At 34.5% G+C, this 17392-nt stretch overlaps 1 long non-coding RNA gene across 1 annotated transcript; it reads right to left on the reverse strand.

Annotated features, from left to right (window-relative positions):
• Nucleotides 1-11378: 11378 nt before the first annotated feature.
• LOC108868714 lies at nucleotides 11379-12422 on the reverse strand. Its single transcript, XR_007254500.1, has 3 exons — nucleotides 12249-12422; nucleotides 12034-12077; nucleotides 11379-11702 (listed from the first exon to the last, which is right to left on the reverse strand). It is a non-coding gene; the product is annotated as an uncharacterized LOC108868714 (long non-coding RNA).
• Nucleotides 12423-17392: the final 4970 nt, after the last annotated feature.

Here is a 17392-nt window from a genome sequence, read left to right on the forward strand (position 1 = left end):
ATTTTTCTTTTAATTAAGAGATGCTAAAGAAACTCTCTAAAAGTAGGACTTTCCATGAACTTTTTGTTACCTCACAATTTAGTGTTAATTCTCATGCTAACATTATAAAATATTGCGCTAAAAATATGAGGTAACAGAAAGTTTATGGAGAGTCTCACTTTTGATAGTCTCTTTAGTAGTTCTTTAGAATTAATGTACTTCTTTCTCAAAAAAAAAAAAAACAAAAAAAAAAAAAACAAAACAAAACAAAAAAGAGATAAAATTTTAACCCATACACCAGCCCTAGCTTCAGATGGGGTTGGTTGATGTGTCATCTTTTCCTTCTTATCCTTTTCTTCTCCTTCCATCTACTATTGATTCTCCTAATTTTTCAATCCGGCCTGTCCAATTCCTCAACCCATGTGGGTATTCCTCTTCCCAGCTCTTCCTTGCTCTGATCTTCAGCCATGTTCTCTGTCGAGTTTGTGTGTAGAGTTCCGGCACTTTCACCGGCTCGGGTGTTTCCAACACTACCACATTCTCCTTGGTGTCTGCCATTTTCGACGGTGTCGCTCGGGGATTTCCCTGAGCTTCACACAGGTGGTTGGATTATTTTGCTTGGGTGCCAACTATCTCTTGCTTATGCTGTGCACAGGAGGCGTCTAAAGAGGAGACGATCGGCGGTGGTTGGAGAATAGGATGGTTGGATGCTCCTTGGAGTGGCAATGGAGAAAGTAGTGGATGCTTCTCAAAAGTTTTGTTGTTTTTGGGCTCACTTTCTGTTTCTGTTATTTTTTTTCCTTTGTTTTTAGGCCTTTTTTTGTTTGTTTATATGTGTAAGTTGGACCTTTGTTTGTTTGTAAGTGTGTGTTTGGTGTTTAACAAATCACTCCCATGACCCAAAAAGTGCTAACCTAATAAACCAGTCTTAGTGAAGTTTTTCTAATCATATATATTTTCAGTTAGAGTAATGCTAGGGAGACTAAATTTTAAAATTAAATTTCTAAATTCAAATGATGTGTCACCAATAGGAAATAACCACGTTAATAAATACTTAAGTAATAATCTAATCATTAACAACTATATCTTTTAATTTATAAAATTTGATTTTCCCAATATTACTTTTTAAAATTTAAACTCTCTAATATTTACCTTTTAGCTAACTAGCACTTTGATTTTCAAACGTAGGGACCGTTCCCATGTTCATCGAACTTTACGTTCAACCTTGATTAGCTCTCTAATTGCTGGGCGGCCCCACGGTATATGCAGGATCTAGGCAAGCACCTGTATCTCACTAGGCGTACATGTCAGCAAGGGAAGAAAGTGTTGGGTTACAATTACAATAATATTGAAGCCATCGAAATTAATTCTCTCCCGATTATTTTGATTATTAAATGATGCATAGCTAAATGTGTACTGACCACTCAATTCCATGCATGAAGTATTCTACACTATAGTTACAAAAATTGATGTTGCATGATGGCTATTAGCAAAACTAATGGTCCAGACGTAATAGAGATGAACACAAAAGAATTTACAGTCGGGATGAACGATAATAGCTAAAAGAATTTATTATACAAGAGAGACTTCAAATTCAATATGGTTGTTTTATAGTGATAGTTTTTAAATTGGTTTTATATTTTTGTGATAAATGCCTTAAAAACACATGTTATTAGACAATCGTATCTATGTGTTTCTTGTACGATACTACTTAATATTTGGTATAGGCTCAGAGGTGATATTAATCATTTTACTTTCAACTATAAGTCTGTAACTAGTTTTAAATTTGGATATATAGTGACATATATTCAAGTTCCATTGATATTTGATGTTGTATGATGACACAGTTCCTTGAAACTTACTTGATAAATGACGACAGATCACACGTACATGACAGTCACTGGAGATATTGACCAAAACTGGCAGCATGAACACTTATGAAGCCCTGGCTTTCCTCTTCGGTTATTATCTTATTTGGGAAAATCTTTCCGTAATTCCCTACATGTTTTGGGTAATGATTTATTATCTTCTTAGATGTCTAGTTTAAGGATATGGCTTTGGAAATCGTAATTTGATTCATAATTGCCGAGATTTTTTTGTGGGTGCATGCAGCCGTGCAAGAAGAATCATATAGCTTGCCCTAATTTACAAAAAAAAAAAATGTTCTGTTCGGTCACTGGAGTATTCTTTCTTGCAAGATTTTTTTTTGTTGAATAAGTAAAATACTTCATAAACTCTGTATTATCTCATTTTTTTTACAATATTTTATAATGTTAGTACATAAATTAATACTAAACAGTAAGATGATAAAGAATTTATAAAGAATTTCACTTTAAAAGAGTTCCGATAACTTTTCTCCAACATTACAAAGAAATTCTCGAGGAATCCTTTGGGCAAGGTTTTATTGTTTTTTTCCTAAATTTTCTGTTTTAGCATCATATCAGCTAATCAAAGAAGACAAGGACACGGATAACGTTAAACAATCATGCATGCATGACTGATGACTTTGTTTCATGATCGAGCCAATTATCTCGACAGGGGAAAGCGATTGGTCTTCTGCCCTTCTTGCTAGTTGCTACCACCAACTAACGAGCCAATAATCTCATTCCATATATCATAGCCTAGGCCTAGCTAGAGACAACTCCATAACGCGTTCAACGACTTTGAATGAAATAATTAGCTACATATTTGGGTTATACTGAGTTTGTGTTGAGAATAAATCGCATAAATGAAACAATAGATCTTGTATGTGCTTATAAGTAAGTTGAATTACTCTTCATATTGTCAATTGACTTTATGGTGAAACCTCAACTTTCTTCATGATATTAGACCATGTTGACCAATGTGTGAAGTACAACAGCACAAAATCAATTAATTCATGTTACAGCAATGCTCACTTAAGGTCCTCTTTCATTTAAATCTTTGAATTAATCTGATGATGGACTTACCAATAAGTTTATATTATTCATGTTACACCCTAACAAAATAATAATCTCGACTGAAGAAAAATTTTGCACGCATGAAACCCTTCCGTATTCTTCCCCCACTTGTCTCTCTCCCCCTCAGCCTCCCTCTCCGTATGAACTTTTTGCGCGAGCGACAGTGCAGATTATTGATTGCAGATTTTATTGAAGAAGAATTTGAAACAGAACATGTAGCCATAATGACCCAGGGAAAGCACATAACCTATAAGCCAGATTGTTTCTGCGTTTGTAGTTGAGCACATCGTGTGTTTTATTTTCATCGAAGTTGACAAGCAATCTGATATTAATGAGGTGATCTTTCCCTTGGATGTTATAGAAAGTTGATCTTTTTATTAGTCAGGAAAAGTTTCTTGTTTTCTTAATCTTAATATACTAATATCTGCAGTTTTTACTCGTCGAAAATCTCAGACCAAACGGAGGTCGAGGTAAGCATAGGTTAATTAGAACCCACAAATCTTTGACGGAGAAGGATCTCTACGTCGAGGGAGGTCTAGAAACTATCTCGACGAATCCGACTGATTCCAACTGGAAACTCGTTGGTTGTCGTCAGAGACGACTAGGTTCATTGAAGAAAGACGACTGTAAGCCGTCAGCGGTGATCGTCGTTCGGCTCTGCCAGACGGCAGCCCAGTGAGGTTTGGGAAGACTGTGGGAGATCGCTTCCGTGGCTTCTCGGTGCGACTCATGGCTTCAAGCCGGGGCCTAAACAGCTCAGCGGCTCGGCACAAGCTCACGTCTTTTAGCCGTGGCCTAGTGTGATTTAGGTTTTATTAGAAATTGGTACCCGCGCGTTGCTGCGGGATTAAAATATGTATAAAAAATTATGTTGAAAGATATAAGAGATTGTGTCACAAAGATTAACACTATTTACATTGAAAATGTTAGATGAATTGTTATGTACAAAAAAATTTGATCCACACAGTCCACATAGGTAGTAATACTTGCTCAAAATATATTAGAACTTTGTCCTACCTACATGCAAAAAAAATTAGATTGACACATTCTACCAGGATAGTTTTTGTGGTTTTGGATTGATAGTAATATTTACAGACAAAAGATTATGAAACATTATCCTATTTACATGCAAAAAGGATGACAAACTATTGTTCTATTTACATTAAAAAAAGATCATAAAAGTTGTTGACTGGAAGATGGTTTCCGTTGTGAATGCAGGTTTATTGGCTTCATTGAAACTGTGAATCAAGAGACTGAATTTATATTTTATATGAGATCCATGACATCAGATTTATAATGTAAAGAGAATAAGTGTATTATTTACATATGACAATAGCATAAAGCCAATAGATTGATTTAAATTTTGAAGCAGCATAATGGGCATTCTTATCTTTAAAATCAACTTACAGGAAGGTAAGCTATTAAAATCAAGTGTGTTGAGGAATTCAATAGAATACATTATATTAAAAATTCTCAAAATTTCCAGAAGATGGGCATAAAGAATCTGAACTTAATTTGACCATATAACAAATTTATTGCATAATTATTTATTTCCGTTACAATATTATTTTTTAACGTAACAATAGCTCGCTCTCGTAAATATTCAACATTGGCAAAATGGTTTCCAAAATTTGGATAAGTTGCTAAAAGAAATAGAATGAATAAGATGAGTGTGTAAATGAATGAATACGCCATACTGGTTCTTAGAGAGATGCCAGACTCAATTGTAATATCAAAGAGAAAAAAGGAACACCTACTAAGTTCTATATGCAGGCAAGCTTGACTATATCTAAGCTACTTGGCCAGAATTTGTAGTGCCCCACGGAGACTGAGTGGCATACACTTTAATTGTGAAATCATGACCTTTAGCATGATTATTTTAGCAACAGCACCTCCATATGTGCCACGATATATATAACCATACTGCAAAAGTTATTTCAAACACACTATTGTTTATATCTGCACAACTAATAGAGCCATTAAAAGAAAAAAGAAGCTATCTTATTTGATGCTAATTACAAAACCTTGGCATATGTAGGCTTTGATTAAAAGGTTAAGTACTTACCAAATCATTCCAGTTGCAAAAATGCATGGAATATCTACAAAGTTCCGGATAAATCCAGAATTTTATTCTCTCTTCCTCCGTTTTCCCTGCACCCAAGAACAGAAAAACAATTTAGTGCCTAGTCATACCGACTAACCTAGCAAGCAAGTACATTTTAGACCATAGAATATAGAAGCAGTAGTCATAAAGTGTGAAATATAGATATTTTCAGACTAGTATCTAAATTCTTTTTTTTAATCAAATACGATTTCTTATTCGAATTGCAATATTCTACATGTATCTAACAACCTATAAGTCATATTAGAATCATAGCTATCATGCAAACCATTTGATAACACATATTTGTAGAATTAGTCAGTTGTGTGCATTTGAATGAATGGTATCATATTTGATCTCAGGTGCAAAATTATATTCTACTGGAAGAAGTATATTGTCAGCAACTTTGTTAAAATAAATAAAATAGTTTAATATTGGAACAATGCCTTTAAACCATGAACATTTAATGTGGAGAAATTAGAAGTTGAAATCAGTGGAAAACGACGTAGGATAGAGGAAAAAATTCAAATAATGTTGTGATCAAAGTTGGAACTCCGTTTAGAGTTCAACAAAAAGATCAGTTGAAAATGCACTCACATACCAACTTCAAAGAAAATATAGCGTCAAATGATTGTGCCAGGAATAGAAAAAAGCATACTTTATATGGAAAGTGAAAATTTACCTGCAGACCAACAGCAGCAAAAGCAAACGAAATACGTCGTGAGTTACTGCAAAAATGAGAGAGGGAAAGAGATGAAAGATGAGTGATTAGTTAAAGCTATAATTTTTTAAGCATGTTCTACAAATTGAATCCTTTAGCTATCACATTGACATGCTTGGAATGAACAGTATGCATAAACGTGGTTAAAAAACAAACAGAGATGCAATATCACCAAAATTATCTCTCTGTTATTTTGTATTGTGATAAGATTTATGCTAAACAATGTTTTCACCAAAATTTAATAATAAAAAGACCACAGTAACATGAGATAAAGAGTTGACTTCTACCCCAGAATCATAAAGTTAGAAAGAAAAAAAAAAGAAAAAGGATTTTGATAACATTGTTATCTTAAGAAACCCCCAAATTTCGAGGGATAATTGCTTAATGAAATGATCTTAGTAAAATGTTCAGTTTATTGGTTCTTCTGCTTTATGTTACAACCATTTGACAATATAGTTGCAATGCAATATGCATCCAAGACCAAACCCATCACATTCGGAAAATTGTAAAATGAGAGAAGAAGAATAACTACTTTACCATCCTAATTTCTACTCTATCATCCTAATTTCTACTCTATCTTTCCAAATTTCATTATCCAGAGAAGTCCATTTAAACTATTCCAATTGATTCCTTCCAATCTCTTTATTTTATAATCTCATTAGAAATCATATAAAGACAACTCCTATTTTTGTAAGCTATTTCTGCAAGTATTTTACGATTAAGAAACTACTGTAAACACATAAAAACACAAAACAAAAAAACCTAGACACTGTGTCAGTGTGTGTGCGCGTGCATGTTTCTCCCGTACCTTTTATCAAATAGGTGGTGTGTGGTGCTACTACGCAGGATTGAAGATTGAGTACCTGAAAATCATAGGACTCAAAAGTCATCTTTAAAAAGAAAGAAGAAGAATACAATATGACATGAATACTCAGGGATAGGCAATCAAACTGAGTCTAGTGAACCCCCGCCTAAAATTGAGCCACCAGGAAACCCAAATGAAAAATAGAAAGAAGACCCAACTTTAATCTTAAGTAATGTATGTGTTGGATTCTTCCATATTTTATGAAAATAGAAAATATGATATGAAACAAACTTTCTTGCCTGTAGTTTTGAGGATGTCTGGGGTTAATTCATGTTCTTGTGCCAAGGAAATAATCTGTCAAATTCAATCACAAATGAGGTTAAGGTTATTGTCAATAGCTAATACAACATACATTAAGAAGGTTCTTGACAATGAATAAATAATCTCAAAAATCATACTCAACCTGCATTGTAGAAACGAACATTGTAGCTTATATACATTCTCAATGTCCTCAGCAAGTCCTCTCTCCAATGGCTCGGCAATCTACAAAAGGTTTTTAGGAGATTTAATATAAAAACTGAATCACATAAAATTTCTGAAATTAGGTTGCTTCTTACCGGCCTACTAACACTCCGGTTTGAAGATATGACTACAGAACAGAGGTCTAAGGCCGAAGGGGTAGAGGAAGACCTAGGAAGACTTTGGAAGAGACTTTAAGAAAAGACTTAGAGTACTTGGATTTAACGGAAGATATGATACAGAATTCGAGCCCAATGGCATTCTAGGATTCATATAGTCAATCCCACTTAGTAGGAAAAGGCTTTGTTGTTGTTGTTGTAGGTTGCTTCTTACCATAGTTATTTTATTCTTCTTATTGGGTGTTTCAGCAAAACATTTCATGGACAAAGACTATACCATTGTTTCACAAAATGAAACAACAAGATCAACCTACAAACAAAAGCATATCCATCAAGAAAAGAAGAAAATAAAATTTTACGTTCTTAAGGGGTGGAAAAGTTACTTTAAAAAGAAAAAAACGTGAAGAGAGGATGAGGATTGGGAGCAAACAATTACCTTGACTTCTAATTCCAAATAAAGCTCTCTTAGGTCCTTCATTATTGAATCCAAGTAGAGTTCTCCTGTCCCTAATATCGTGTGCTCCCCAAACTCCTCAACTTTAGTGATTGCAGAGTATAACTCTTGCTTATCTTTCTTAGTCCTTCCACCATCTTTGGAAGCACACATGGATTTAGTGGTTGGGTTGCTTCCTAATTATCTCTTTGATTATTTATTTTTTTGTTCTTTCTTGTTTTTTATCCCATTTTAAACCTCATTAATAGATTTTATTTTTTATTTTTATAATCAACCTATATCACAGGTTAATTATATTTATCTACCTATATAACATTTTTTTTATTTTTTATAATCAAGTAAGATTGATGTGTCTTGCTTGTAGATATATTATGTTTTTTCTACCTTTTAGTTAAGTTTCATATCTTACTTATAGGTATGATATACATTCATATATTTGTTACTTGAGTTAGGGTAGAATGATTTGCAGATAGATTTATGTCAATATGTTTTTTTTTTTTGTTATAAGATATTAATTATATTTTTTGGGGTTGAAAATTAATAATATTAGAAGATTTTAATTGACTTTTAATATTTTTAGAAAATATAAAATGAGCATTAAAGAAATAAATACATATAATTAGGTAATTGGACTCACTCCTAAAAACCATCTATATTTTTGGACCTCGATCTAAAAGCCCCAAAAAAGAACACATCAACAATCCCAAATCACAAATTCTGATGCAATCAAATTAATCCCCTACTACCCTACTCATTTCTCAAAATTAAAACCCTAATAAAAAATTAATCTCCAAATCCCCAATTTGTAAATCCATAATTTGAACCCTAATTCAAAAGCTCTACATCGTAATCCCTCATTCGTTTTATAAATATGAAATTGCTTACCCTAAATGGCTTGAACGCCGGAGATAAAGCAAAGAGGATTGTGGTGAACAGCGCAGTACATGGTGCGCCGGTGTTGGTACAGAAACAACTCGGCAGAAGAAGCAACGACCCAAGTTTAATCATCATAGAAAAGAAATTGATATTTACCAGAGTTTGATTTGGGGGTGTCTTTTTGTTGGAGATATGCCCTGAAAGTCAATATTTGGAAGAAACCTTTCAGGACAATGTCTGTATGTATAGATAACTCTAATATAGCAAAGGGCAAAGTCACTCATTAAGACTATCTCAATAAACGATATACGTCCAAAATAGTGAATCCATGAACAATGGATCGATGGAAGAAGTAATTTAATGATGTTAGACTGCAGATACCTTCTTCACATAACCATAATGTCCAAAAGGTTCCTGGTCATAGGATTGTCAGAGGGACACTAACAATACATAGACTAGTACATACTATGTCCCCTTCAAATTGGAAGGATGGAAAATCTCAAGCAATTCGTGTAGTGACACTAAGACAAGTATATAGGTGCTCATTAAATGAATGAGTTCACTGAACACAATTAAACTAGAGTACTTGCATGGAGGTCTACTCACATGTCACGCAAGTAACTCTACTGGTTGGAATAATGTAAGTAATCCCTTGACCTGAGACATCATAGTTGTCTTGGGGATACGTTGCTGATCATTTGATAATGAGACGTGACCGCATCTCATCTTTGATGCATTGTTGAGGTCAGTGATTTATTCTCAGAGGCATGTGAATGATCAACAAGGAATCTTTAATCCTCAGTACGAGAGAAAGAATACTCTAAGATATGATTCGAGAATCTTCGGTCGAAGTATCGAGCGTAATGATGGAAGACATTCCTATACGACTCAATTGAATCATATGACATAGTTTAATCACATTAAGGGTTTGACATAAAGTATATGTACCTAGTAATGTGATTAAGAGTATTGATTTAGAGAATGATCAAATTACATTGTAATTCCAATTGAATAGGTTCTCCGACCAAATTCTACATTAGCTTGGGTAGCCATGATATCTGGTTAGATGTCACTCATGGCTTGTGGGTCCTTTTTGATGATTGAATAAGTAGTCATCAAAGAAGAAGGAGAATTAAAAGTAAGTTTTAATTCACTAAGTGATTGGATAAATACTAATCAATTGGATTGGTATCAATTATTTCACTGCCTCGCTAATTAGAACCTAAAACGATTGTACACCAATACACTCTTGTGGTGACACAACTAAAGGATGAAGGAATTAATTAATTGGATTAATTAAGTGTTATGATTAATTAGAAAGTCTAAAGAAACCATATAAGCGATGAAAGATTGTTTCGGGCTTAAAGAAAAGTTTGGGTTCATTCGGGCCCATTGGGCCGAAATCCATTGGGTCCTTTATTCAAGCATAGGATGACTTGAAATGATAAAAACCCAAAGTCCAAACCAACACTAAATGGCCGGCCAAAGATGAGGAAAGAAGAGAGAGAGAAATAGTCAATTAGTTGACTTACTTCTTTTACCTTTATAAAAGGAGTTTAATGAAAAAGTTTCATTAGGGCTTTTGTGTGTTCTTTTCAACAAGAGAAAAACAAGTCTCTCTCTCTTTACAGACACATAGCTGGCCACCAAGAGGAGAAAATAGCTAATCATATCTTCTCCTTTTGGTTATTCCATCATCCATCTCACTACACTAGTGGGTGTGGATCTTTAGAGGTCTTCTACCTTGGAGACTATAGGAGAATCAAAGGAGTTCCAAACCTATCAAGGTGGAGGAAGCAAGGAGGGAGGCTAGGCTTAAGAACTTCCAAGAGGAGAGGTCTTGGAGGTGGTCACTTATTGGACTCAAGTCAAGGTCCAAAGGTAAAACACATTTCTCCTTAAACTTGTTTTTCAATAAGTTTCTTAGATGCAACCAATATGAATCTATGCTTCTTGAAGGAGATTTGCATGACTATAGCTTTGATAATATGCTTCCGTTGCTTATGTATGTTAATTTTGAATTGAATATGCATGCTAGTCACCTGAAATCCCACTTAAATCTCAACTTTTCCCTTCACTTTTCTTGTTAGACTAAACATATAAACCAAGAACGTGTAACATGAATCACAGCCATCCAAACACAAACTGTAGTTCATAACTATTGTACAGAGTAGAGCTCGTACCTGCAAATCCAGCTTTACACAAACACACAACCTCCCCAAAACCAAAAATAAGGAACGTAGGATTTTAGAACAAAATAAAACTTTGGAGGCCAATTTCAGTGAATATTTTGCGAAATAAAGTACGAAGGATTTGAGAGGACCGCAATGAGTCAAATGAATCCAACTCTACAAAGTCTGTGCAATGAGTCAAATGCACTGCACCATATGATACGATCAAATCCACAACCTGGTTTTGAAATTGCTCATAGATGACCAAGTCAGTTTTCTCTTCGCATATTCCCATTTGTTGTCACGCAGGAATTACTACTCCCATGACTCACAGCTCCACCAGTAGATTGCCCGTTTTGCTGTGGCTTCGGCGTTTTCTTTCTACTAAGTTTGGCATCATAAAACAATTTAAAATCTTAAAAATATAAATAATTTTAGATGAGATAAATCCATGAATTCTTTATACAATCCTATCCATCATATCAAGATTCGCAACTGCACAATCTGTTCAACCAAAATTCAATCCAAATCTACTAAACTCTAAGCATGTAATCAATCCCAAAACAAAAATTATATTAAAATAAATTTGAAAACAGAAGCAAGCAAGAAAAAATAAAAAAAATAAAAAAACAAACGCAAATAGAAGGTTTGATTTTGTTTGCATATAAAATTAAAAAGGTGCATGCATTCAACATCCACGTTAAGAAGCTAAGAATTGGATTGAGTTCATATCAGCCACATCGTACCCTTATCTCAATCATTACTCTGTCTAAATCCTAAATTTGTAGAAAATGCATCGAAATAACATAGTGGTACATTGTGTTGGTGCAATTCTATAGACACGTTATCATTGACATTCCAAAGTTTTCGTGTATACATTTTAAAAAATGAAAGGAGAAAAAAATGTACAACAAAAACCTATCAGGAGCGATATCAGAGATTTCGATGGGAGCCCAAGACATCAACATACTTCTAATACAAGGCAAGCTTCCTTCATAGTACACACCATTCTCTGCACCTTCACCAGCAAAAATGAAAGAATTGTAATAATTAGTGCTTAAAGTGAAATTAATAAAAAAATTAATTAAGGAGTAGGCAGTTACCCCCAAATTGGGCTGGAAATCAACCAAAATTTCGGACAGAAATTGAAAATCTCAAATGGAGGAAAAAAAAAAAAAAAAAAAAGACAAACACAACAAATTGTTTTCCCAAAATCCACCCAGCCTTCGCTCGAAAGAAACAACGATCAACAAAGGGAAGCACAAAGACTCTAATTCAAGTAAAATAAAACATTCAAACAACTCAAATCAAACGTTCAAAATAAAGTATACTGTCGACATAAAACTGACCAGGAAACCCTAGCTTTTCTGGGTAACATTTTCTTCGAATTAAACTGAAAATTTGAAGAAGGTGAGAATCGTGACAGAGAGTGAGAGAGAGAAATGAAAGGAAAAGAAAAATGGAAAAGAACTGGAAGCAGGAGCTCCAATGATGATTGAAATTCGGTCCCGAATTGAAAAAAAATATGTGAAAGAGAGAGAGAGAGAGAGAGCCGGAGACAAACTTGGTTCGCTTACGGAGGCTAGGGTTCCAGGCTTGAGAGAAAGCTCGAGAAATCTATGGAAGCAAATGGAAGAGCTCTAGTTTTCCACCTTTCTTCTTTTCCCAGATGACTAAAATGCGTAAATTCAGCCTCGTTCCCTTACCAACACGCGTCTACCATGGGCAAAATCGACAATTTGCTGCAAGATCTAAAAGAATGCTAAATGTTGTGAAGAAAGTGAGGGGGCAAATCCGTCCCCACACTATAGATCAATAGTGCCATCTAAAACTTAGTTTTAGTATATATAAATTTTCCTTTTTTCTTCCTTTTGTTTTCTTTATTCACACATATACAATTCACCACAGTTATAATAGTAATAATAAATATAATTGCAAATAATAATTAAGTTTAATATATAATTTGGTAATTGAAAATTAGTGTTCATGCTCAATGACGAACGTTCATACAATCAGGTTGAGAAAATATCGACTGTTAAGACCATATTTTAGTATAATCTAGATTATGATGATGAATCTTCTGAAATGGTTTGTAGTAGAATTTTATCAGTGCAACGTTAGAAGCATTTTGATAACGTATTATGGCTTATAGGTCTAAGGGGTGCGGCAAAGAGAGAAACAACAACAACAACAACAAAACATTTTCCTACTAAGTGAGGTTGGCTATATAAATCCTAGAACGTCATTGCGCTCGGTTTAGTGTCACTTCTTCCGTTAGATCCAAGTACTCTAAGTCTTTTCTTAGAGTTTCTTCCAAAGTCTTCATAGGTCTTCCTCTACCCCTTCGACCCTAAACCTCTATCCCGTAATCGCATCTTCTATCCGAAGCGTCAGTAGGCCTTCGTTTCACATGTCTAAATCTCCGTAACTAATTTTCTTTCATATTTCCTTCAATTGCAGCAAAGAGAGAAAGAGAATTGAAAATTTTGTAGGATGTTTATTTCTCATTGTTTATGTCTTTATTTATAGTAAACCATGAGGAAAGAGAATTGAAAATTTGTTTTAATATCTTATAATGTTAATTGTTACATTCCAAAATCATAGCCCAAAATCCATGTTCCATAATATAGAAAAAACAATCAAATACAAATGCTCAGCTTCTGGGTGGGCAAACTATGATTCGTTAAGTTCATTTTTCAAGATCTTGATGGGTAGATACCCACCCTCGCCATACCATAGATCTGCCCCTACTATTAGAAATTAGTTGCCCCCGTCATTTCCTTTGTTAGTCCACTCCAATATCTCAATAGTACCGAGAATGATATAATAACACAGTAACATGTAATTAGTTGTATTGGGAACAACAAATTGTTAAGGAAACACTTTATAAATAGGACAATGCTTAGGTACTGAACAATCAGTGCCTAATTTCACTGACCATCTATGTGGCCTAATAAGAGCAACTCCACCGTTGCAAAGGCCCCTTAGGGCAAATCACTATTGAATAGTCTCCAATGAACAGTAACTGCCTTTTGCATCGCCACCTTTACATCGAATAGCCCTGACAATAGGCAACAAAATATTAGTATTTTTTATTTTATAAAATAATAAAAAATAATTTTATTTGTAATTTCATATATGATTTTTAATCGGTCTCGTTTTAAATAAGAAATTACAACCCAAAGTATTTGAGAAAATATAAAATTATGTTGTAAATTGGAAGATAATGATAATATATTTATAGAAAAATTAAATCATTTTTTTTTGGATTTTTTTATTAATTTAAAAAAATTAAAATTTTTACTTTTTTTAAATTAAATTTTTACATTTTTTTAACAATATTTTATATTTTTATTAATTTTATATTATGGTTGACGTCACCCTAACGTCAGCCTTCGTCAACTAGCCTTCGGGCTCTCTGGCCAGCTACTCATGCTAGACCTCTCCCTCGGGCCTGCTCGGGCTCAATCGCCAACAAACGCTGGACCTCCTTGCTTGGGTGTTTTGGCACTATTTCATAGGCAGTCCATCGGGCTACAAGCACCGCTAGAGCTGCTCTAAGTTTGAACCATCTGTCAATCCAAGGACCTTGCCATCTCTGTAACCAAACAAAAATCCATGATTTAAACCCGTGACCAAACAATGGTCCTCCTCATCTCCAACAAGTCTGCAAGATCTTCACAACCGGCCACCGTGAACTCCTCGACTTCGCCATTTCAAGACATCACCAATATTGTCCTCCACAGCCACGTCGAGCTCAATAATCGGCCATTCGAAATCCTTGTCCTCGTAAGTTGGCGGATCCACGTCAAACCCGCATAGCTGCGTCGCCGTCAATCTCATTGCAACAGTGGAATCAACGGTTAGATGAGGGATTGGGACGGGCGGGGGGAGAAGATGGAGGAAAGAAGATGGGCTGAAGAAGAAACCATAGCCATGGCATGGAGATTAGCAGACATCGGAGAAGAAGAGTCCTGTTTGGTATTGGGTTTAAAGGGGTTGGTTTGCGTTTGGTTACGAGAATAGCAAAATTGAAATTAACATGTCTTAAATTTATTGGGCTACGTAGATGGTCAGTGAAATTGGCTACTGACTGTTCAGTACCCAACTTTGCATCCTTATAAATAAGTGAAAATCAAGCATACATTATGGGTTGCAACTTCAGTCAAATCTCTCCACGGTCAGCTTGTAAATCAATACAAATGCTATGACTTATGCAGCACGCAAGATGGATGAGGCGAAATTAGAGCATGTTCATAATGTGTTGGCTACCTAGCTAGGCGATCATGTTGGGATCTCTTTTTTTTTTTTTTTTTTTTTCTCTCTCTCTCTTGTTAATTCATTTTGAATTCTTTTTCTATTATCTCCCGTGTCTTCGCATTCTTTTCCGATCTTTTCATTGTTAAATTATAAGTCGTTGCAAGGTTTTAGATTCTTTTATTTTCACATTCTCACACATTTCTTTACATTTGAAAACTTTTTACATCAAACGTGTAAACAACACAACACATGGAGCACGTGTGAGTGATGCAGAGCCCATGTGGCACTTGGAATTCAGACATGGGCCAATCTAATCTAGTACTATAAAAAAGTTAAGGTTCCAATCCATATAACAATTACATGTTAAACATGATTTACATGTTTTTTAGTAGGAATGAGATTACCATGATTTACATGTTCTTTATATTCTCACAACAGAGACTAATTATATTTTAGCACGTATTATATATCTACAATTTTATCAAAACACAATGGGTCAGTTACCATATTAGCTGCAAGTGCAAGGATTTGAAGAAAGTTGAGATTCCACATAAAACCAAATGGCAATATGTGGAGTAGCTCAATTTACTTATAAACACATGCAAGGTCTCTCCTCCCATCAATGTGAGATCATTCTCAACACGCCTCCTCATGTGTGACTAATAGTTCCAAACCTAACAAGTGGACGATATAACAGCATGACGTGGAGTGCGTGTAGCCACTTGGCTTCACACGTGAGACAACCTACTCTGATACCATGAAAAAAATTGAGATTTCACCATAAAACCAATTGACAATATGTGGAGTAGCTCAACTTATACACATAAAATTCTTCTTCCATCAATATGAGATTCATTTTTAACATGATTAACCAAGGACGCTGTTAATCCGATAGAAGGTTTTGCATTAATATGATTTTCTTTTTCTTTTTCTCTGGGGCTGAGACCAAGAATTTTAATATATAAAGCACCAACTTTCGACAGAAGTTGCCCCATTCACCAAGCACCATATAGAATATGATTCCCAGCGAAACTACCTTGGTGCAGCTGCTGTCAAAGCGATCATAAAGCATCTTTTTTTTTCACTTAATTTTTCGTCGATTCCACGATTCCATCAATCGCCACTCAAAGTTTCAAATATATACTTAAATATAGACACACACACACATATGTATATATAATTCTGTTCCTCTAATGATCATTAAGCTTTTTTTTAGGTCGAAGATCATTCTGCTATGTTCTTAATCTAATTCAATTGGAGGATGATGAAATATATGATCCAGCCTATGTCGGTGTCAAAAGGATCATAGCCACTCATAAAGCTTCTTTCCTAGCAATCATCACATATTTATAGCCTTTATTTATTTATTTATCAATCATCTCTATAGTTAATTATAATTTTTTTTTCTCTATATAATAAGGTACGTTCTTATTATATACGTGTTTGGTAAACGTAATTTTAGAAACGTATATAAGCAGTTAATTCAAGTCGTTAGAAAGAATAAAGTAATGAGTTAGAATTATAATAAGTTAAAAGTTCAATTACTCGTTATGTAAATCAAAGGAAGACATGGTCCTCACCCTTTTGGGAGAGGATAGGTGTCTCGCCCGTGATTATTGGTGAATAGAAAATCTCACCTAATCTTTCTCCATTTGAAAAAAAAAAAAAAAAAAAAAAAAAAGACACAAACCCACTTCTAGTGTGGAAGTTAAACTTGTGGTCAGAGGGAGATTCAAATACCTCTATGAGTCTTCCTAGTCCCCGAAAGAGGTGGACAACAGTGATTTGCCACCAATTCTTCCCTTTTTAAACAAAAAAAAAAAAAAAAAATGAAAGAAAGACACAAATAAAACCCATATATATGAGCATTAATATCTTCATTTCTACTCATACTTGATTAAAATTGACTTAGTCAATCTCCTCCTAATGTACTTATTAGAAGAAATGTTTATTTTTTCTTTTTGTCAAGATAAGGGCAGGCAAATGCCATCATCAACGTGAATAATTGGATCTTTGGCTTGGGCAGCATGTCATTTCGAAAACATGTTCTAGTAGGACAATAATTTGTCACTTATTAAGACAGTTTTTGTTGGATTTATATGCACTATTCGTGGCTGCTAAGGATCTTATCACTAGAAAGGCCCCAAGTAAGTGCCATCCTCTCATTGGAGGATGGATAACGTAATATGTTCTAGTCAATAATCCCAGTGTACCAATTCTATAAGTTATTTCCAGTGACTATTGAAGATTTAGCCAGATTAGGAGAATTAAGAGCTTGTAGGTCAGCTAGTTAAAGCATCCATTCTACGTCTGATGTCTTGAGTTTAATTCTCCATCTTTCTAATCTCATTCCTACTAAAAAACATGTAAATCATTTCGACATATATCGAGTTGGATTATTTAGACCCCATGCCTAGGCTTTTAACTAAAACGATTCATGAAATTAGC

The sequence above is a fragment of a genome, unplaced genomic scaffold (assembly GCF_019419815.1).
Source record: "Pyrus x bretschneideri cultivar Hongxiangsu unplaced genomic scaffold, Pyrus_bretschneideri_v1 Contig11, whole genome shotgun sequence".
NCBI classification, from domain to species: Eukaryota; Viridiplantae; Streptophyta; class Magnoliopsida; order Rosales; family Rosaceae; genus Pyrus; species Pyrus x bretschneideri.